This window comes from Uranotaenia lowii, chromosome 2 (assembly GCF_029784155.1).
Source record: "Uranotaenia lowii strain MFRU-FL chromosome 2, ASM2978415v1, whole genome shotgun sequence".
NCBI lineage: Eukaryota > Metazoa > Arthropoda > Insecta > Diptera > Culicidae > Uranotaenia > Uranotaenia lowii.
In genome coordinates this window covers 69,460,582-69,462,050 of record NC_073692.1, presented here as the reverse complement: position 1 = coordinate 69,462,050, position 1,469 = coordinate 69,460,582, and positions in this window count along the sequence as shown.

The following is a 1,469-nucleotide window of genomic DNA, read 5'->3' as shown; positions in this document are numbered from 1 at the left end:
TTTTCAATACTCATGCTAAATCACCTCAAAATAATGTGGATGAAGAGGGGAAAACGATTTTATTATTGAATAATAAAGTTACCATGAAAAATAGTTGTGTTTTCGTATTTATTATGTCTCATTTCAATTCATTCATTAAATATTGTTTAAAACTAAAATAGAAACTACAACCCTGTACAGTGTGTACGGTTTTAAATTACAGTCCTGTAATTTCAAATCATACTGTAAAAAAATGTGCGCTTGAAAATTACTGGCACGTAATTTTTCGACCTGTAAAATTACTGTAAATGTCCTGCTCCTTTTTGTTACAGGATATTTGCTGTAATTTTACAGAAAATAATTTTTTCTGTGTACAGCCGACAGTTAGGATGAAATTATTTGCGAAACAGGAGGCATGAAAGAATGAAAATCGAACTGTCGGTTCGGTTCGCTACAGCTTAAAGCACAACATTTTCGGCAGCGCAAGCTTTGAGCCGATTGTTCAGATACAGTCTTCGTTCCCGAACGTGTGCGCAGTGATGTCAACCTTCCAGATTTTGTCTGGATCTTCCAGACTTTTTGGACTTCTGCCAGACATATTTTCAGGTTTCCAGACTTCCAGACTTCTGTCATTTCTTCCAGACAATTCCAGACTTTAGGGCTAGGACATAAACTGTCCATAGAAACTATGAAAATTCAAAATGGTCATGGTATAATACGGCAGGAAATGATAAGAATTTATTAACTATGAATTCAAAATTGGTTGAAAGTTATTAAAAATGGCAAATGTCTTCGAAGTGTTAAATTGAGAGTCAAACAACAGAACATGTAACTGTCAAGCGGGCCATACACAAATGGCGTGTGCAAATTCGATGATTCCACGACGATTGTTTGATCTATGCTCGCCCACACACGATACAAACATATTTCGTGCGAACACAAACGATTGCTGCCAAAAACAACAACAGCAACAAAATAACCGTCTCCTCCCCAGCTGAGGCTGAGTAAATGGCCTGGATTTTGTACAAACAGCACCATACCCCATGCCACAGAGGGTGGTTTGTACAAAATATTTCGATCTGGACCGATTTCACTCAAACCGTTTGCGCGATAATTCAAACAGTGCCATACATGGTGCAAATCGTGTTCACAGCGGAAAAATTTCATCGATTTTCATCGCATTTGTACAAATGTTGTGTAGTCTGTGGCCCGCTTTAATGTCAGAAACAAACGATCAGTCGCTATCTGCAACATAAAGATTTGGCGACCTAAAAAAAAGGTCACCACCTTCAAAAGTAAGCTATCCAGACATTTAGAGACATTTCCAGACATTCTTTAAAAATCTTCCAGACTTTTTCGAAAAACAGTTGGCAACCCTGCGTGTGCGACGTAGCCGAAGCGTTTTGATTCGTCACCGACGGTACAGCAGCGAACCGAGTGGCAAGGAAAACCGAGACAGTTTGATCGGCGAAGAAAAAGCTGTCATCGCA